Source organism: Ambystoma mexicanum, chromosome 6p (genome assembly GCF_040938575.1).
Source record: "Ambystoma mexicanum isolate Mex_15411 chromosome 6p, UKY_AmexF1_1, whole genome shotgun sequence".
Classification (NCBI taxonomy): domain Eukaryota; kingdom Metazoa; phylum Chordata; class Amphibia; order Caudata; family Ambystomatidae; genus Ambystoma; species Ambystoma mexicanum.
The window spans coordinates 1509425763-1509447359 of NC_090935.1; the positions used below are offsets into that span (position 1 = coordinate 1509425763).

Below are 21597 nucleotides of genomic sequence, written 5' to 3' on the forward strand. Positions count from 1 at the left end.
CTTGGAAGGGACGCCCGTACATTATGGAGGAAAGGGGATGGGACGTAAGAGTACGTTATACTAACAGATTTTCCAACACTGCTTGGCCAAAAACATACATCAGCCCCACGGGCAACATGTAGACTGTAGTGTCTTGTGAAAGTGTGAAGCGAGGACCATATCGCCGGAAAACAAATATCCCTAACCAGGAGTCCTCTTTGTAAGGCTGTTAACGCAAAGACCACTCTAGTCGAGTGTGCCCTGATGCCAGGAGGCATCTCCCTGCCTGCATACTGTTGGCACTCCTCTAAGCACAAAGTTATCCACTGGGATAGTGTTTGTTTCATTACGCCAGGTCCTTACAGGCTATAGAACATACCACGATGAGTTGGTCAGATTTTCAGAATTCAGACGTCCTTGCGACGTAGAAACTCTGGGCACTACTGGTATCTAGTCAATGGAAATGCTCCATTTCCTTGGAAGGGTGAGGAGGTGGGTAGTAGACTGGCAGGTCTATGGCCTGCGATAGATGAAACTCAAACACCACCTTAGGTAGAAATCCCAGCGCAGAAAGGGCAGTTTGCAATAAAGGGCCTGCAATTCACCAACACACCTAGCAGATGTTATTGCCACTAAGAAGGCCGTCATCAAAGTGAGCAGCCGCAAAGAACAGGTATGCATGGGCTCAAAAGGAGCTGCCACCAGGAAGGTTAGAATCAGATTAAGATTCCGATCTGGGACAGCAAAGGGAGTTGGCAGAAACCTACTGACAAGGCCCTTCAGGAATTGAGCCATCACAGGATCGTGAAATATAAACCCTGATCCTGGGATCTTTTAAACACAGACAAGGCAGCCAAATATCCTTTGACAGTGATAACCTGAAGGCCTGCTGAGGCCAATGACAGAAGGAACTCCATCACTGAAGTGGTGGGGCAAGAGATGGGGTCAATCCTGCGTTGCCCGAAATCACACCTCAAATCTTCTCCACCTGCACGTGTACAGAGATCTTGTAGATGGTTTGCGTGCAAGCCAGCAACACCTCAAGCACCTCCTCAGAGAGGTCCCAGTCATCATATCTCATTCTCTCAAGAGCCATGCATGTAGTTGTAGACTCCGGGTTAGGGTGAAGCACCCGACCTTCCAACTGGGTTAGGAGATCCGGGCGTCAAGGCAAGGTGGGCAGATGGTCAAATCCAGAAGGTCCGAGTACCACGTCCTCCTCGCCCAGTCCGGGGCCATCAAGATCATGGTTGCTCGAAACCTATCGAGCCTCCTGAGTACCCAAGGAATGACGGGAATCGGAGGGAAGGTCCAATCCACCAGAAACGTGTCCCCTAGCAAGGCGTTTGCTGGGTATTCCCTCAAGCAAAACTGTCGGCACTTCCAGTTGGACTCCGTGGCAAATAGGTCCACTGATGGAGTCCTCTAGGACTTCCTGGCACACTTCCCACTTGTTTGAGACCGTGCTCTGCCTGCTCAGAGCATCCGCCAAACTGTTCTCGGACCCCACCAGATGAACTGTGAGAGCGAGATCTGTTTCTCCAACAGCCAGAATCACAGCTGCATTGCCTCTCTGCAGAGGAGGTGGAGGGAGCGCAAGCCACCTTCCTTTTTCAGGTAGTGCATGGCCACCGTATTGTCTGTCAGAATCAGGACATGCTTCCCCTTCAAATATGGAGCGAACGCTTTCAGGGCTAACCTGATGGCTCGCAAACCCCAGCCTGTTTATGTGCCACCTGGCTTCCATTGCTAAGTCAAGGAGAAAATTAGGGCACCTGGCGGAGTCCCGATTTACCCAGGTGGGTACATGTATACATATGAAAAATAATCAGGATGGAAGATCCTACAAGTGGTTGTGTAGTTCTGAATATTTAAATTTATTTCAAAACACAGAACATTTATAGTGATTCAAAAATTACTTTACAGTACTTTCGGTAAGCACGAAAGTTAAAGACAACGGACAAGAGTGATTGTATTTTGTGGTAACACAGGTAAGTGTCAACCTCAGCGATATTGAGGTCAAAACTTCACATAGGGGCACATTCACAAATGAGGTAGGAAGGACCTACAGTTGGAAGAGGGTGCACCTGGGAAGGAAAGTGGTCCCAGGTGTGGTTCACACAAGGTGTACACAACAGTTTTTACAAAACATACACGAGAGGGGGCTGGTACAGTGGAGCCTGTCTGTGTGTTGGCCTTCATCAGGATGGACACCAGTTGTGGTGTAGTCCGTGGTATCTGTGGGTTAGAGAAGGCTGTAAGGATCTTGGAAGGTAGTTGACTAATTCAAGAGAATACTTAATAATAGCTGAGTGGTGCCGTGATGATCCATCACGTGGTGTATCAGTGTACAACTTACCTGCTGCTGCAATAACAGTGGGACGCTGTAGACAATCCTCAAAAGGTTGCTGGATTGCGGGTGCGTAATGCACTTGGAGCCGGCCGTGGTTTCCTGAAGGCCGGAGTCTCTCAGGGTCCCGCGAGCCAGACAGGGCCAGAGTGGGTCCCAAATCTGAGAGAAAACAAGGATGGACCATGAAGCGTGAGGCGGTCCAATTTGGTTTAAGTGGTCTATTTGTGATGGATTCTGTGGAGGGATAAGAATGCCATCAGGTGTCTGTTACCCCAATCCTCTGTTGTGGGTGTCCGTGGAGAGCCGTGGAGTGAGCTACCCCTGATGAGGGGTAGGTGTGGAAGTGTTTTTTTGGTTCGGCATCGTGTGATTGGAAGCAACATCTTCTTAAGTATTGACCGTGGTGGTGTCCCTGGAGGCACGTAGGGTGAGCTTGTGTTTATCCTGGTCTGGTCAGGCGCCATGTTCAAACCACTTTTGTGTGACTAGAAGCGGAATGCTTCAGTTGTGCAGAGTCCATTGCAACAAATGGTGTGAGTGGTGGTGCAAGGACACAGATGTGGCAGTGCTGACCATGTTCTATGGACTGAACATGGTGGTCGTATAGTAGACGGATCCGGGATGCAGTTCTAAAGTGCATCGATCCGTTGGTGCAGCGTCTGTGAAGACGGGCATGTAAGTGAAATGCTCCCCGGAACCGCGAGAGACCCAATGGTTGATATGGGCTGGAGCCCGGGCCGCGGTAGTGCCTAGGGGTCTCAAGCGGGTGGCGCGTGGGCTCAGTGGAGTGGCAGGAGAGCTCCAACGAGTAAAAGTGCCTAACAACTAGTTGTGTGGTGACAAGACGTGCGCAATAATCAAGGTTCGTGGCACTCGCTAAACAAGAGACTAAACGTGCGGCGGTCCCTGGAGTGAAACTTACCGCAGTGAGTGCGGCTTCCATTGCTGACCAAAAGTCGTTCACCTGCAAGTCCTCGCAGTGACCCCTCGCCCCCAACCCTTCAAAGACGCAACCGTGACCACTCGGGCCTGAGGCTACGAAGGCCAGAAGGGCTTCCCCACCATGAAATTGCTGCTGTCGGCCCACCAACCAAGGTCATCGAACACTGCCCTGGATACCTCGAGGGAGTCCAAAAGGGTTCCTAGGTACTGAGACCGCTGGCACTGTAAGAGCCGTTGAGATCTCATGCGCTACTTGGCCTCTGGTGCTAGAAAGGTACAGGAGGTCTAAAAGGCAGAGGAAGGAAGCCGCTGGTAAGGCAGTGCGGTTCCGCAACTCGTTCAACATCTGCGTGATGCTGTTGGCTTTCTCAGAGGTAGGGGGAGGCCTTCCCCACCCGAGTGTCTAGGCCTGCTCCGATGAACTGGAGCCTCCGGACTGGCATCACGTGGGACTTCAAGTTCAGGGAGTAGCCCAGCCTGTGGAGTAGTGAGCAGGTGTCCTCCAAGTGAAACAAAACCTGCTCTGCCGACTTAACCCGGATCAGCAAGTCGTCCAGGTACGCGAATACGTTGACACCAGATCTCCTGAGGTAAGCTGCAATTACTGCCATGAGCTTGGTGAAGAACCTTGGAGCGGAGGTCAACACAAAGGGAAGCCCCTTGAACTGATAGTGCTCGTCTCCTATGAGGAACCCGAGGAACTTCCTGTGCTGCTTGTTGGCCTCTGCAAGACCCGCTACCCCTACCGGAGTGCAAGAAATGCTTCTGCCCTTGCCTGGCCTGTGGAAGTAGCGCCTTTCTGCCGTAAGGCACATAGCGCCTATAGCCTCTGGAGGCGAAGCTGAAGGCACGTTTGGCCGGCTGCGCAGCTAGTCCTAGTGACTTTGCAGCAAACTTTGACTCCTTAAATTCTCTAGGGAATCATCCGCCTTCTGGACGAAAAGCAGTTTGCCCTCATAGGGCATGTCCAGCAGTTTGTTTTGGACATTAGTCCAAAAGCCTTAAGACCTCAAATAGGCCTGCCTTCTTAATGCAATTGCTGATGCCATTGAATAGCCCACACAGTCAGCCACGTCCAGGCCCATTTGGAGCGACTGCCTGGCCACCTCTTTCCCATCCTCCACCAGCTGTACGAAGCTGTCTCACATTTCCCCCTCAGAGATATATTGTGTAGCATTTTCTACTGACTTCCAGAGGCCGAAAGAGTACTTTGCAAAATCACTAGCACGTTTGTGGCTTTCAGAAGCTTTGAGTTTCCCTTATAGCTGTGGGTGGTATCTAGTCCAACCTGTGTATACACCCCTAGTGGGATTCCTCATTGTTTGTCCAGTGTAGAAACGTGCCTAGAAACACTTGTGTACAGGCGTGTTATAAATGCCACACAATATATCAGTGCATGGTTCCCATCCCTTCTTGTTCACCATTGAGGTCTGCCCTTTCTTTCTTTTCTGTTGTTCAGAATTATCTTGTTTATTCATCCTTCTTGTTTACCTGCCTGCTGTATGCATTTGCCTGCCTCCTTACATCAGCACAGGCACCCCAAACCTACCTGGGTGTCCTGTGCAACTCCTGACACGATAGAGCACTGAGCAAGACAGATCGACGGCCGAGTTTAGGTCCACTACGCCACATGTCGAAGTTTTTCCGAAGAAGCCAAATTGGATGAGGATATCTATCAGATGCAGAATCTGCAGGAGAAAGGCAATCCACTGAAATACCAGTTTTACCCCATGCCTGTTAATGCGTTCGATCACTTTGCGCATCTATATGGGGTTGCTAAACCCACACACATTCGAACTCATACATGTCACCATAGCTATGCTGCATCTACTCGCAAAACCCTGATCCATGTGGCCGGCCACATCCCATCTAGTGCCAGTGTCATGTGAAGACTAGTTCCTATTTTGTGCATACTACCATCAAAAGTCAAGCCAAGCATGAATTTCCCAACATTTGCCCCAGCCTTGCTCATCCGCCCACCCTTGCCAACCTGCTGAAAATGGTAGCGTAATCCCAAATTCCAATCATTGCAAAAAACTAGCAACCTCACTTGGGGGAGGCAACGCTGCCTGCCTGATGCCCAAGACCCTTAAAAACCTTACCCATTGCAAGTATTGTAACAAAAGAGTGCCAACTTGCACAGCAGTATAAAATGTAAGAAAGCAAGACCCAACATTGAACAATCATAGAGGCAAAGAGAGACTTGACCATAAGCAATCACTTTTAGGGGTGAGTACGGTCAGCAGGATGCAATCACTTCTTCTGATAGCGTATAAATGTTATGGTACTCGAATCTGAGCTTTGCAGGATAAAGCATAGAGTGCTTTACCCCTCTTTCCTTCAGTAGTTTCTTGACCCTTGGAAAGTACTCTACTCTTGTTGCACAGCCATAGAAAAATCTGGATAAATATAAATTCTGAATAATCCCAGACAGAGTTTGCATCTGTCTCTGGCTATCCACAGAATGGAGTCTCTGTCCCTATGATTAAGGATTCTGGCGATGATCGGATGAGGTGCAGCAGCTCCTCTCGGCGGTGGCGCCAGTGATCTGTGCGCTCGTTCCGCCACAAAATTGGGTGACAGCTTGGGATTCCAGAGAATCATGGAGAGGGTTTCCTCAACAAATTGCTCCATATGTTGCCCTGAAGGGTAGATTCCTGGACTCCCACCATCCAGATATTGTTTCTTTGTGATCTTGATACCAAATCACTGCATTTCTTAAGTGCCGACTGGACCTGCTTCGTGAGAGTGGAAACTTCAGCTTTAAGAGTGCAGATATCATCTTCACCACAACTACACAAGTTTCCACTTTTGTCATTCACTTGTCTGTCTTTTCAAGTTGGGCTGTGAGGGAGTTGATGTTGGCCATAAAGCCATCAAGCTTCACATTGACAGCCGAGGAACCATCCTGCAAGCCGTCCATCATCTTTTGCATTTCCGTTCTGTCATTCAGCGGTGATGCTTGGTTCGTGTCCACAGCCCTGGGTGTAGATCTGGTGAAGCAGTCCATGCTTTCTTGCTTCGTGTGCGCGCCCTTAGTAATCTACAAGTGGCCCCGGTTGCCTCGGGAACCAAGGGGTACTAGTTGCAGTGCTACTCCTGCTATATAGCTTCATCCCTATGGTGCCTCTCAAGATGTAAATTGTGACGTGCGGGCCTGTGCAGTCAAATGGAAAAATTGTGATATTGGATCCTGCGATAGAGCCAAATCCAACCTGTTGATGGGCCCCCCCCAGGGGGGCAGGGGAGCCGCAGCCACCCAGGAGGCCAAGGTCAGTAGAACCCACTGGGGCAGAAACCAACAGTTGCTCCCTCTGCAGTTGAACAGGGAACCTCAGGGCTGGGGGTAGATGACAAAGGATCCAAAGCTGTGCACTCTGCTCACTAAAGCCATTACTAGGTCCCACTGTCGAGATCCTTGATGCACAGCAATGCAAATCCAGGCTTCTGCCATAGGGAGGGGCAGCTCTTGCAGCCCAGAGCCCTATGACCCATAATTCACCTGCACTCATCTCGGCACCTGTAGCGACTAGACACCTCCAAAGGGCTGCCCAAGCACACACAGGCCACCGCCGTCCATCTAATCAGCAGCAGGAGAAGCTTTCAGCCTCCCCCTGTTTCCCCATTCAGTCAGCCGTGGCAGCTGAATATGGTGCCTGCCCCTTTCCTTTAGGGGGAAGGGCAGTAGTGCTGAGGGTCGCACACACCAGGCGGTCATCCCTCTGCCACCGCCTGCAGCCTCCGACAGCACAAAGGAGCCCACCCCTGGTACACAAAAGGCCTCTGCACCCACAGTGGCCCCAAACCAGCTGACAGCCTGTCAGTGGGCGGGTACACCGGCAACAACAGGCTCTCTTATCTACACCAGCTCTGCAGCAGCCCCAGGCCTCCAAGGATGGATAGGAGTGCTCTCCTGCACAACAGATCTCACAAGGCGCTGAATGAATCAATGGAGTAGATTGCACCAGAAAGCGCAAGCAATGGCTCTTCAGGATCGCAGGATTCAGAGGCTTCAATACAAGCGGCCATCTTGCATGCTGCTCCACAGCGCCCCCTATCACTTTTTAATTTCCCCTACACTTCTCGCTCTCTCTGCCACTCCTCATAGTCACAGCCCCCACCCTCACACTCCACTGTGCACACACAACTGGTACCACTCTCTCTCATAAATACCTCATATGCACTCTAACTTTGCCACCAACTCTTCAGCACTCTGCTCTTCCCTCCATCGTCCTCTTGTTCTCTCGGTCTACCTCCACACCTCACCCCTGCAACCCACACTCTGCTTTTCATTCACTCTTCTTATATACCGTGTTGCTTCTGGCTCTGTCTTCCCCTTCCATTGGCTGCAGTGCTCAGCTGACTCTAGGAACCAACAATATGATATTTATAATACGCCTATACACAATGTGTTTCAAGGCGCAACCAGGCAAGAGAGGGGGGACAAGGGAAGACAAGAGAAGAACAAGTTACTTCTTACCTTGTAACGTTCTTTCGACGGGATGTTCCTCCGACGTATTCCTCATCTTAGATATCTCCTTCCAGCTCTGCTGGCCTCGGAAAATTTTTTCTCTCTAGAGGGCGCTGCGCGTCGACGTCCTTCGAGTCGATGTCCCTCGACAGCCGCCGTATCGACGCCGACATCATCCTGGCTATAAAGGCCGCGCGCAGCGCCCGTTGCTCAGTTCCGTTTTGTAGCCCACAATAATGCTTTCTGGACTAAACTAATCACCCTGAAGGAGCGTAAGCTGCAACAACAAGGGAAGTAGAACTGCGCGGATGGATGGGAGGGTCGATGAGGAATACGTCGGAGGAATATCCCATCAAAAGAACGTTACAAGGTAAGAAGTAACTTGTTCTTCGAAGGGATTGTGTCCTCCGACGTATTCCTCATCTTAGATATGCTCCCATAGCAGTATTCTATTATTGGAGGAGGGAGTACTGACTTCATGCTGTCTTCTATTGATGAATAGAATGCAGTACAGCCCTTCCAAACCTAGTCTCTTGACTGGAGGAGGAATCCAAATTGTAAAATCGTGTAAAGGTATGGCCAGACGACCATGTAGCGGCCGCACAGATGGCTTTAACCGGCACACCTCTTTTGAGGGCCGATGAAGCTGCAATACCTCTGGTCGAATGAGCCCTAAGGTTTTGAGGGGGCTCTTTTCCTGCCAATTTATAACATTCCAGAATGGCTAGAATGATCCATCTGGAAATGGTCTGTTTAGTTATTGGTAACCCCAGCTTGTGACCTGTGTAACCTACAAACAGCTGGTCTGCCTGTCTTATCCTGGCTAGTCTACTGATGTAAAAACTTAAAGCCCTTCTAGGGTCTAGCCTGTGTAACCTCTCTTCCTCTTTCCCCGGGTGAGGAGGAGGATAGAAAGATGGTAGGGTAATCTTCTGAGTGATATGGAATTGAGAAACCACCTTTGGGAGGAAATTAGGCTTCACTTGCAGGACAACTTTGTCTTTGTGAAAGATAGTGTGAGGGGGTTTACAAGAAAGAGCTTGTAATTCGCTCACCCTTCTAGCAGATGTAAGTGCTATTAATAAAACAGTTTTAAGGGTAAGGAATCTTAACGAACAAGAATGGAGTGGTTCAAAAGGTGTGCCCATCAGGAAAGTTAGGACTAAGTTTAGATCCCATAGGGGAACTTGGAATGGTCTTGGGGGATAAACATTGGTTAACCCCTTAAGAAATTGTATTACCAAGGGTAACTTGAAATAGGATGGTTCTTCCGCAGTGCGCTTAAAGATGGATAGCGCTGCGAGATAGCCCTTAATGGTGCCAACTTGAAGGCCTGAATTTGCCAAATATAGTAGGAAGGACAAAACCATTGGTGTACCACATGAAAAAGGGTCGATATTCTGTTCTCTACACCAGCTGCAAAATCTGTTCCAACGGCAGCGGTATAAAGACTTTGTTGCTGGCCTCCTTGCCGAAAGCAACACCTCCATATCATCATCAGGGAGGTCCCAATCCTTGTACCTCAGCCTTTCAGAAGCCAAGCGTGAAGTTTGAGGGTTTTGATGTCTGGATGGAGAACCTGACCTCCCTTCTGTGAGAGTACGTTCTCTCTGAGTGGAAGTCGAATTGGAGGGCAGATGGACAGGTCTAGAAGGTCCGGGTACCACGTTCTCCTGGCCCAATCCGGGGCAATTAGAATCATGGTTCTCCGGAATCTTCTCAACCTCCTGATCATTTGAGGAATGACAGGGACCGGTGGGAACGCGTACAGAAGCGGAAACTCCCAGTCCACTATGAACGCGTCTCCCAGAGCTCCTCTCGGGGGAAATTCCCTTGAGCAGAACAGATCGCATTTCCTGTTGAGGCTGGTGGGGAACAGATCTACCTGAGGGGTTCCCCAAAGGGCGAAGATCTCTTGAAGGACTTCCTGAGCTAGCTCCCACTCGTGGGAGAATGTGCTCTGCCTGCTCAGAGCGTCCACTGTCAAGTTCTTCTCTCCGGCTAGGTGAACTGCCGATAGAGAGATTCCTTCTTGGATTGCAAAAAACCAGAGCTGCATCGCCTCTCTGCACAGGGGTAGTGATCCTACGCCTCCTCTTTTGTTGAGGTAATGCATGGCCACCGTGTTGTCCGTCATTATCAGGACGTTTTTCCCTTGTACAGCTGGCAGGAACGCCTTCAGCGCAAGTCTGATGGCTCTCAGCTCTAACAGGTTGATATGTAGTCTGGACTCCGATGGAGACCAACGACCGCTGATGGTCAAGTCGTTGGCGTGGGCTCCCCACCCCGTGAGTGAGGCATCCGTGACTACTGTTATCTCCGGCCAGGGTTGCCAAAACTGTTCTCCTTTCAGAATGTTCTCCTGACAGGCCCACCACTGGAGGTCTCGAGCTACTCTGTCGGGAATCTGAAGAAGATCTGTCATTCTCCCTGAGAATTGTGACCACTGAGTCCTCAGTGCCCACTGGAGGGATCTCACTCTCAGGCGAGCCTCTGGCACTATGAAAATGAAGGATGGCATGAGGCCTATCAACCTCAAAAGGTCGAAGGCTGGGAGATGTTGGGCATGTTGGAACTTGGGAACCATCTGTAGAATATCTTGAGCCCTCACCTCTGGTGGTGAGGCTTTTCCCAGGGAAGTGTCCAGGATCGCTCCTATGAACTGGAGTCTCTGCAATGGTATCATTTGTGACTTCTTTAAATTGAGGGAGAAGCCCAGTCTGTGAAGGGAGTGGCACACGTGATTTAGCTGGATCTGAGCTTGTTCCGAAGAAACAGCCCTGATCAACCAATCGTCCAGGTAGGGGTAGACGTGAATCCCTTCCCTCCTTAGACTTGCCGCCACTACCGACATTAACTTGGTGAAGACCCTCGGGGCGGAGGTCCGCCCAAATGGCAGCACTCGAAATTGATAATGAGAGTTGCCAATTGCGAACCTCAGGTATTTCCTGTGTTTGAGATGGATAGGCACATGGAAATAAGTGTCCTGAAGGTCCAGAGATACCAACCAGTCCTGGAACTGAAGGGCCTGGAGGATCTGAGAAAGAGTGACCATCTTGAATTTGTCTTTCCTGAGGAATCTGTTCAATTCTCGCAAGTCCAAGATGGGTCTCAGTCCTCCGTCTTTCTTCGGAATGAGAAAGTAAGGGGAGTACCAGCCCTTGTTCCTCTCCGCTACAGGTACCGGTTCTATGGCACCTTTCTCTAGCAGGTCTAACATTTCCTGCAAGAGGAGCGGATCTGGAGCTTTCTGAGAGCTGATCCCTGGTGGATGACTCTGAGGTATACGTAGGAAAGGTAGGCAGTAACCTTGGGCAACTGTTTCCAATGGCCAAGCATCTGACGTGATAGCCTGCCATACCGCCAGATGTTGAGTCAACCTGCCTCGTACAGGTGTCCTGTGAGGGCAGTCCTCAGAGTGGTTTTGGGGCGGCTGATGCCGATGCCGATGGTAAAGAGGCACCTGCTGTTGCTGCGGCTTTTGAATATCTACCTCGTCCACCTCGGGTAGTTCTTCTTTGTCCCCTTTGAGCCGGTCGACCTCTACCTCTTCCGAATGCGGAGTAGAAGCGAAAGGACTTGCCCCTCGCAGAGGTTCCTGTGGGACGAAAAGGTGTCTGACGGATTGCAGCGCCTAGGGATTTTGCTGCTGCTTTTGAAGTTTGCAGTTTCTCTAAACTGTCATCCGCCTTTTTCCCGAACAAAGAAGAGCCATCGAATGGCATGTTCAAGAGCCTGGCTTGCACATCTGGGGCAAAACCAGACTTTCTCAACCAAGCGAATCTCCTGGTTGTTGTACTTGCCGCCATTGCTCTGCTGATACTGTCAGCCGAATCAATGCCCGTCTGGCAGGATTCGCACATAGCGTCTTTACCGTCCTGTATAATATTCAGGAACGCATCCCTTTCTTCTCCCTCCGGGATGCAGTCAGCCGCTGTAGAAGCACACTCCCAAAGTGTATGGCTGAATCTAGCAAGGGTGCAAGTACCATTAACAGATTTTAACGCCATGCTACATGCCGAAAAGACTTTCTTTGCCATAGCATCATATTTTCTATTGTCCCTGTCCTATGGGATGGTAGGATAAGCCGTCTTGACATCGGTAGAGGATGCTGCCTGTACCACCAGACTTTCTGGGGATGGGTGTTTAGACAAAAACTCCGGGTCTGTAGAGGATACCCTGTACTTTGTAGACAGTTTTTTATTTATTGCTGGAACGACATCTGGGGTTTCCCAGTTTGTCATGATCTTCCTTTGAAGAGCTTTATGAAAAGGCACCACAGGATCCTCCTGTGGGCCTTTGTCAAGAATATCCGTGAGGTCATCTTGTTGGAAAGATTGTGAAGGTGCAGACCACCCAATAAACTCTGTGATCCTGGCCATTAAGGCTCTATAGGGGGTTTCAGCATGCTCCCCCGGGTCTGGCCTAGCAAACTCCACCTCAGGGGAGGTGTCTAAACCCACTTGCCTCATGTAAGGAATCATGAAGATCCTTTAACCTGCGTTCTTCAGAGGAAAATTCCTCTCTAATTGGGGTTACAGGTCCCTGCAACTCAAATGTGTCTAACTGTTCAGACAATTCACCCTCTTCCAATATTGAGGACATAGTTCTCAATTGTTCTGAACTCATAAAGGGTGTAAACCCCATTTCCAAGGCAGAGGGTGCCGAACTTGTCATAATCGGCCTCGAAAACGTCGATGTCGTCGACGCCGAAGGCTTCGAGCGTGGCGTCGAAAACAAAGGCGGAGGCCTCGAAGACCTTGACAGAATTGAGATTCTACTCGACAATCTCGAAGCCATCGACGTCGAGGACCTGGGGATAGACACTGGGTGTGTCGTAACCGTGACTTTTCTTGGCGTCGACACTGGTGTCGAAGCTGGCGTCGAGTCAACAGACTCGTGTGTCGAAGGTCCCTTCGACAACGGCGTCGAAGACATCGACCTCGACGGAACTTTCGTCGACAGCGTCGACGGAACCTTCGAGGAAGGTTTGGAGGTCATAGACCTGCTCGAGGGTTCGTGACGCGCTCGAGAGGTTTCCTTCGCCGGGTACTGCGACTCGCTGCGTTTTTGACCTTCGGGTCTTTCGACCAGAGCATCGCTCTCGGCAGTCTTCGAGGGGGTCGAGGCCGCTTTCTCGAAGACGCTCATCATATTTTTGCGGAATTCCTCCCATTCAGCCCGGGAACTATGTTTCGTGGGGCACGGGATTCTCTTTGGCGAAACAGAGGAAGAGGAAGACGGAGAAGGGGATCTTCGATGTCTTCTCTTCGAGTGCTTCGATCTCGAGGAGATGAGACCCACTCCGAGATCTGGAGCGCAAATGGTGACGAGGAGACGAATGTCTCAACTTCGTCGACGAAGAAGAAGCTTTTAAAGTCTTACCTTTCTCCAGCTTCACCCTACGCTCCTTCAGGGCCTTAGCTGTCATGGTCATACAGTCCTCGCACTCCGAACAATGGTGTTCAGCTCCCAAACACCACAGACAAACTCTGTGAGGGTCAGTCAGCGACATCTTTCTCCCACAATCTCGGCATTTTTTGAAGCCGGATCGAGGAGTTGTCGGTTCCGACGAAGAAGCCATCGAGTACGGATCGAATAACTCGAGGTAATTAGGTTTAACCTGACAAAACTGAGCAACAGTATTCCGAGGCACTGAGTACGCGCGGAAAAACAGAACTGAGCAACGGGCGCTGCGCGCGGCCTTTATAGCCAGGATGACGTCGGCGTCGATAGCGCGGCTGTCGAGGGACATCGATTCGAAGGACGTCGACGCGCAGCGCCCTCTAGAGAGAAAAAATTTTCCGAGGCCAGCAGAACTGGAAGGAGATATCTAAGATGAGGAATACGTCGGAGGACACAATCCTTTCGAAACAATCTTACTAGGCATAGTATCATTTAGATTGTGCAAGTGCGCAGACAAGAAGTGCAGGGGCGAGGGTACTGGGAGAAGTGCACCCAGAGCAGCAGGGCCCTGAGTGAAGTGCAAGGAAGGCTGGGACTCAAGTGGAATCACAACCTGGTAGTGCAAGGGAGGCCAGACTGCTGTGCAGGAAGGTCAGCAGTCAAGTGCAAGGGGACTGGACAGGGGGAGATGTGGGGGGGCTGGTGTCCTGTAAGACTCAGAGGAACACCAAGTAGCAGAATGGTGCAGGAACAAGGGAAGGTTAGCAGGGGAGAGGAAGAGAGAAAGGCAAGGAGAAAAGGAATGTCTTGAGTAGCTTCAGGAACTTAAGGAGACCTGGCTCAAGGCGGAGAGAGGCAGGGAGGCTGTTTCAGAGGGAGGCACCGGCAGAGACGAGAGATCTACCCCAATCTCTAATTGAAGAAGCGTGTCATGCGCAGCCGGGCCGATTGGCGGATACTTCCGCATTGGAGGCTTCGGCGCAGACCGTAGTTCCAGCACGTTGCTTTCTTTACGTGCAGCCGCGGTCTAGTTCTCCGGCAACATGGCGTCGCCGGGAAGTATTTCAGTATCTCACTCCCGGCAATCTCTGCGTTGCAACCCCCATAGTGTTTTTGTTTTCCTGCTTTGGGTGAGAACGCTAGTATTTCCCTAACACGGCTTGGTCCGTGCCTTTACCTTCGCCTCTCCTAGTTTCGAGCGAGGCTTCTTCCTCTCTCTCTCTCTCTCTCTCTCTCTCTCTCTCTCTCTCTCTCTCTCTCTCTCTCCCCTTTTGCTTTACCTTCTTCAGCTTTTGCGGCTCTATCTTGCCGCCGGCTACAGTCTCTCTCACTACTCCTTCTTGCAAGGCGTTTTTCTGCCTTGTTTCTGCCATCATCGTTTGTCATCCTCCTCCTCAAATCCGTATTAGCCAGAAACCTACTCTTCTACTACTACAGACTACGCTTCATCATTATCCTTGGAAGACTCCGGTTTGGCTTCATTCTTTGCAAGGGTTTTTTCTGCCATCCAGGCTTTTTCCCTTGTCACCCACTACGGGAAAGGAGTCCCAGGACTGCTTGTTTCAAGCATTCACTGTGGCTTCCTCTCGTGGTAGGCAAGTATCTTCAACCACGAAGAGAGATTTCTGCTCACATCGGCATCTCAAGACGGAAGAATTGGAGGATTACCGATCAGGTGAGGAGAGTGGGGAGGAGAGGGAGACGAAATTGGACAGATTGCAACGCCAGGAGAAAACAATGTCAGCCGAAGAACAGATCCAGGAACTCTGGAAGGCGGTTCATGGCCTGTCACAAGAATTACAGACGGTTAAGGCGGAAAACGTGGTTCTACGCCAACTTGCCACTACTCGGGAGGTTTCGCCTGCGGAACTACCGATGATGTCGCTTCCTTCGGGGAAATTCGATGGTTCACCAAAGAAGTTAAAAGAATTCATGGAGGCTTGTGTAGTGTACTTTACTTTTCGGCCTCGTTCCTTTGCCACCGATCAATCCAAGGTAGGCTTTTTGATCTGAAATATGACTGGTAACGCCCTTTCTTGGGCTACGCCATTGGTGATCAGTGCTAACCCCATATTACATGACTTCGCCGGCTTTCAAGCCTTGTTGCAACAGACATTTGAGAGACTGGAACTAACCTTTACTGCATGTGAGGATTTGTTGGATGTGCGGCAAGGGTCCTCAGATGTTCTAACATATATATCCCGATTCAAGACTTTGGCGGTAGAAGCAGGTTGGCCGGAACAAGCCCAGTACACCATCTTCAGAAGGGGCCTAAGAGAAGAGATTAAGGACGAGCTTGCCCGGTCCTCTCGCCCCCCGACTTTCACTGATCTGCTATCTTCCACATTGCAGATTGAATATCGACTTCAAGAACGCAGAGCAGAACGCCGCAAACATGGCGTATCAACAAGCCCTCATACATCCAATGCTTCTACGTCCTCTTCTCACACCTCCTCCCACTCCCTCGAAGAGCCAATGCAGATCGGAGCTACCAGGGGTCCGCTTACATTCGCTGAGCGAAGAAGGAGAAAGGAAAAGGGACTGTGTGCCTATTGTGGTTCTGAACAGCACCAGCTCAAAGATTGTCCGGTGGTTCCAACTAAGTCACAGGGAAACAAACTTCCTCGGCGCCAGTAGGGACTTGGTTCCGAGGATCAATTTGCAACCCGTTTAGTCCCTATGTTTCTCTCTCCATTTCAGCTCCCAACACTTTGGAGGATTCCAGGTTGATGGTTATTCCGGTACAAATTGAATCCCGGGGAAGATCTATAGATGCCCTAGCCCTCCTGGATTGTGGGGCGGCCGGAAACTTTGTTGACACTCTTTGGGCAGAGAAGGTGGGCCTTCATAGAGTAGCCCGCAAAGAGGATCAAAAGGTAGAGGGTGTAGACGGATCGCCACTCTCATCGGGTTTGATAACCCATACCACGGAAGAAGTAGGAGTTACCATCTTCCAACATAGAGAAGTGCTCAAATTCGACATCATTAGAGCCGCGCACTTTCCTATAATTTTAGGAGTTACCTGGCTTCGCAAACACAACCCTCAGGTAAACTGGACTAGCAACCAGTTGAGTTTTTCATCTATGTACTGCAGACAACATTGCCTCTCAGCACCATTCCATGGGGAGTCCCAGACTTCGAAGGTGTTAACAAGTGATCATGTGGGGGTTCACGCATTACCACATTATTGTTTACCCTATCAGGGGGTCTTCAAGGAGACGATACCTGCGGAGCTACCCCCACACAGGCCTGAAGATTGCTCTTTAGAGTTGGAAAGTAATGCTTTAGTTCCTTTCGGCAGGATGTTTTCTTTAACCCAAACCGAGAGGCAAGTTTTAAGGAAATACTTGGATACCAACTTGCAAAACGGCCTTATTCAACATTCCAAGTCTCCGGCAGGAGCTTCATTGTTTTTCATCAGAAAGAGGGACTCCACCGATTTGCCTCCTTGTATTGATTACAGAGGACTAAATAAAGTTACAATCAGAGACCGCTATCCCATGCCACTCATATCTGAGATCATAGAGGCGGTACAGGGGGCCAGTATCTTTACTAAACTGGACCTTCGGAACGCATATCATTTGCTTCGCATTGCCGAGGGAGATGAATGGAAGACGGCCTTCCGCACCCCGTTCGGATTATACGAATACAAGGTAATGCCGTTCGGATTAGTGAATGCCCCGGACATTTTTCAACGATTTATGGATCGTTTATTCTCCGATCTGTTACTGGTTACTGTCATCATCTACTTGGACGATATTTTGATATACTCCTCCGACTTGGAATCCCATATCCTTCACGTTACTCAAGTGCTGGAGCGTCTACAACGTTACAAACTTCTGGTCAAACCCGAGAAGTGCGTTTTTGCAGCCCCCTCTGTTCACTACCTTGGATATGTTCTTTCGGAAGAAGGAATTTCCATGGATTCCGACAAGGTCACTGCTGTACTCGATTGGTCCTCCCCGGACAGTGTTAAGGAAGTACAAAGATTTCTGGGTCTCGCAAATTTCTACAGGAGGTTCATCCCAAACTTCTCAGAGATAGTGCTTCCCATTACGCGACTCTTAAGGAAAGATTCAGGGCCGTTCCTATGGTCACCCGAAGCTGAACAGGGTTTTAGGGACTTAAAAAGACTGTTCTGTTCCGCTCCGATTCTTCGACATCCGGATCAAAACCGACAGTTCATCGTAGAGACCGATGCCTCTGCCTTGGCCATAGGGGTGGTTCTTCTTCAAGCCTACGATGGTATAGAACATCCAGTAGCTTATCTCTCAAAGACTTTGTCTCCCAGCCAACTGAACTATTCGGTTTTGGAGAAAGAACTACTCGCCATGAAGCTGGCCTGTGAAGAATGGCGACATTTACTGATGGGTGCACGTCATTCTTTTCTCATTAGGACAGATCATAAGAATCTCAAGGCATTACAGAACATGGAGTGTGTGAATTCAAGGCAAGCACGATGGGCTTATTTTTTCGCCCAATACGACGTTCATATTACCTATCTACCAGGTTCCTCTAATAAAGTCGCAGATGCCTTATCTAGGAAGGATGTTCTTGGAGACTATACCCCTCATTCTCGAGAGACGATGTTCAGAAGAAACACTATTCTGGGACTTGTCAATGTTTTCTTTCAAGAAGTTAAGACCGCGTTGGCTTCCGAAAAGATGAATCTTTCTAAGCTACGAGGAGGAAAATATATCGAGAAGGAGGGTTTAGTGTTTTACGAGAACCGACTGTACATTCCAGAAGGCCCTTGGCGTAAGAAGATCATTCATTTGGGCCATGATCCACTTACCTCGGGTCATAGAGGAGTGCAGAACACTACTGAACTAATTTCGAGAATGTTCTTCTGGCCTGAAATGAAAGGAGAAGTGAAGGATTACATCAAGGCCTGTCCATTATGTGCCAGAGCCAAGTATCCATCGGGCAAGCCCTTAGGTTTGCTGACACAACCCGAGATGCCTACACGCCCTTGGGGTCTCATCTCTACCGATTTCATTGTGGATCTACCCAAGTCCAAATCCTGCACTTGCATTATGGTAACGATAGATACTTTCACAAAATTGGCACATTTTTCCCCACTACCTGGCTTACCAACTGCCACTCAGATGGCGGAAATCTTCACACGAGATGTTTTTCGACTACATGGCTTGCCGGACAAGATCATTTCCGATCGAGGTAGTCAGTACATCTCAAACTTCTGGAAGGCTTTGTGTACTAGAGTTGGCATGGAGAGAGCTCTATCATCTGGTTTCCACCCTCAGTCGAATGGTCAGACAGAACGACTGAATGCCACCTTGGAGCAATATCTGAGAAGCTATACCAACCGACATCAAGACAACTGGGTGTCGCTGTTACCCACCACGGAGTTTACGTATAACAATTCTACACATTCCGCGATAGGTCTTACCCCTTTCTTTTGCACTTATGGAGTGCATCCTCGAACCATTTTTCCCGTGGTTTCAACTCCTACGAACTCTCCCACTGCGGAAGCAGTGCTTCAGTCCCTTGCGGAGGCGCATAAGACTGCAAAACTCAGTCTCGAAAGAAGCAGAAGCCGGAACAAGGAACAGGCGGATAAAGGTTGGCAGGACTGTCCCGATTGGAAAGAGGGAGACAAGGTGTGGCTCTCTACTAAATTTCTGCCTCGATGGGTTCACCCTTCCAAACTTTCTCCTCGCTTTTTGGGACCTTTTTCTGTCCTATCTAAGATCAACCCTGTCGCTTTCAGATTGAAATTGCCTCCCGCGCTCAGTCGCATTCATCCTGTTTTTCATTCCTCTCTTCTTAAACCTTTTTTTCCGGACCCTCACCTAAGATCTCTTCCCCGCTTGCAGGTCCAGGGTTCTGGTAGTACAAAAGAATACGAAGTTTCAGCTATTCGTGACTCCAGATTCTACAGGGGACGATTGGAATACTTGGTCTCGTGGAAGGGTTACCCAGAGTCGGAGGACTGTTGGGAACCAGTCTCCCACATTCATGCCCCCTGGTTGTTGACTGGGTTCCATCGGTGCTTTCCGGGTAAGCCTGGGGGGGTTCGCTTTGTGAGGGGGCATACTGTCATGCGCAGCCGGGCCGATTGGCGGATACTTCCGCATTGGAGGCTTCGGCGCAGACCGTAGTTCCAGCACGTTGCTTTCTTTACGTGCAGCCGCGGTCTAGTTCTCCGGCAACATGGCGTCGCCGGGAAGTATTTCAGTATCTCACTCCCGGCAATCTCTGCGTTGCAACCCCCATAGTGTTTTCGTTTTCCTGCTTTGGGTGAGAACGCTAGTATTTCCCTAACACGGCTTGGTCCGTGCCTTTACCTTCGCCTCTCCTAGTTTCGAGCGAGGCTTCTTCCTCTCTCTCTCTTCTCCCCTTTTGCTTTACCTTCTTCAGCTTTTGAGGCTCTATCTTGCCGCCGGCTACAGTCTCTCTCACTACTCCTTCTTGCAAGGCGTTTTTCTGCCTTGTTTCTGCCATCATCGTTTGTCATCCTCCTCCTGAAATCCGTATTAGCCGGAAACCTACTCTTCTACTACTACAGACTACGCTTCATCATTATCCTTGGAAGACTCCGGTTTGGCTTCATTCTTTGCAAGGGTTTTTTCTGCCATCCAGGCTTTTTCCCTTGTCGCCCACTACGGGAAAGGAGTCCCAGGACTGCTTGTTTCAAGCATTCACTGTGGCTTCCTCTCGTGGTAGGCAAGTATCTTCAACCACGAAGAGAGATTTCTGCTCACGTCGGCATCTCAAGACGGAAGAATTGGAGGATTACCGATCAGGTGAGGAGAGTGGGGAGGAGAGGGAGACGAAATTAGACAAAGCGACTCACCTGCAGAAAATTAGAATTAGACGAGCGGAGGGCTCTAGTATGAAGGTACTTAGGAAGAGAGAGCTGCAGATAGCGAGGGCCGCGGGCCCAGAAAGACTTGTGGACAATGGAGAGGGTCTTGAACAATCTGTGACTGTCTGTTCCCCTGAGCATGGGTTACACAGCTGAGAGACTTGAACAACCTGTCTAAGCCCCTCCCCCTTCTCCAGCTTCGTTTGCAGTCTCCGATGATGGGGTAGCAGTCAGAGGCTCAGGCTGCTTGTTCTCCGTGTGGCTTTCCTCAGGTGCTAGTAAAGTGTTGTTTGTTTCCCGTTACCTCACCATTTGCCTGGTACCCATTCGGGGTTTGACGTCTCATTGAAATTCCTAGTCCAATACATGGCTGTTCTTGATTCTGTTCTCCTGGCTCCAGTCTGGATTTTCTTGGCTGCTCAAGATGCATTCTGAGAGTCATAGTTCGGAAAGAAAGAAAAAAGAACAGTGGCCACAAAGTGTTGCGAGTCATTTTGTGACAGAGGGCAGCGCCATTATCCACATGCTTGGAACATTCAGGGGTTTCAGTGGCTGGGGTTCCCCCATATTCCCTTTCCCCTCTGACAGAGTTATGACCCTGACTCTGTCACAGATTGCTTCTCCTTTGAAGAGTCCTGATCCACCTTGGTAAGATAATGGATTCCAGATGAAATCAGATGTCTCCCGAGAAGCACAAAGCAGGACCAGAGGAAGGGATCCCTGAAGAGAACCCCCATGCCCCGACCCCCTCAACCTGCCCACACCCCATCCATCCCCAATCTGGAGCTGCACAAAAGCACAAGGAACCCCCCCTACAGACGAAAGTCTAATCTTTGGTGATCCGATTGGGGAAAAGTTGCAAAATGTTGCAGAATCAAGTCAAACATTGAAAAGACGTTAGATACAAATGGAGGGCTCCACAGGTGTTGTGGTTAGAATCTAAAGTTGAACTCTTGGGGACAAAAGCTTAGGGCTTACCCACATTATTGGCAAAGGGGCAAATAACCTGAAATGAGTTGGGTAGGCTGCACATAACGCTGCACTTTATACTTTATTGCTAATGTTAATCTCTAACATTCCCAGTCTGACAATGGGGAATATTCAAAGCATGCAAATCTATGAAAGATCCAATGCTAGACAATAGAATACACTCTTGGTAACATTTCAGTGAGACACATAGTTTGCATGTTTTCAGGAAGCCACCTTACTCAAACTGAAAGAGCTAGTCATGATGTAGAGTAACAAAGTTGGAGAGATCACTTCTCAAAATATTTATCGGAGATTAAATCATTAAAAGAAACTTTCTCCTTGCTATACTTGGCTCTTCTGAGGTTTTGGACTAGAATTCCTATCAGTCATACCCAGCTGAAATTATACTGAGAGATCATGTGAGTCATGGTCCAAAACATCGGGACAGGCACATGTTGAAGACCCCGGCTCTAAAGATTTACCTATCTAAATCCTAAATGCACAGGTACAGAATGGTGAACCATGGCTTTCAATTATTTCTTCCACTGAGCACCCAGGAACCACTCACCCCCAAACAGCGTATAATCCTTAAAACTTGATATTTGTCTTCTACACAGATTCATATTTCTTTGGCCTTATGCATTGCTT

General features: G+C 49.6%; 1 protein-coding gene across 1 annotated transcript in view; it reads right to left on the minus strand.

Annotated features, from left to right (window-relative positions):
* GAK (cyclin G associated kinase) overlaps positions 1-21597 on the minus strand; it is a 2243070-nt gene that overhangs the window by 34742 nt on the left and 2186731 nt on the right. The window lies entirely within an intron of this gene.